This window comes from Arachis ipaensis, chromosome B04, assembly GCF_000816755.2.
Source record: "Arachis ipaensis cultivar K30076 chromosome B04, Araip1.1, whole genome shotgun sequence".
NCBI classification, from domain to species: Eukaryota; Viridiplantae; Streptophyta; class Magnoliopsida; order Fabales; family Fabaceae; genus Arachis; species Arachis ipaensis.
Window position 1 is genome coordinate 110486583 of NC_029788.2, and position 378 is coordinate 110486960.

The window sequence follows — 378 nt, forward strand, 5'->3', positions numbered from 1 at the left end:
ATAATAAAATAACTTTTTTAAAAATATTTAGAAGTCAAAATGGTTATTTACTTGCAATTCTCGTGATGTCACACTCACACACCTTACTACGTGTCTGCTCCCTTGCGGCGACCTTACAGACTTCCTTTGACACGTGTACGATTAAGACGCCACCGCACGAGAACGCTTCATCCATCGCCATCAACGTCGTTCATCTACGAAGTTTCACCCGCTACGTGTAAACTCCTCATTCGTCCTTCGTTGCTATTCACGGACGCTCGAAGTTTCATTTCTTCGATCTTATGTATAATGCTTCCACCAATAAGAAATTAGATAAAATCATTTTTAAGCGTCGATGTCTCGATGATATAAATAAAGTATTTTATATTGCGGGTTTCA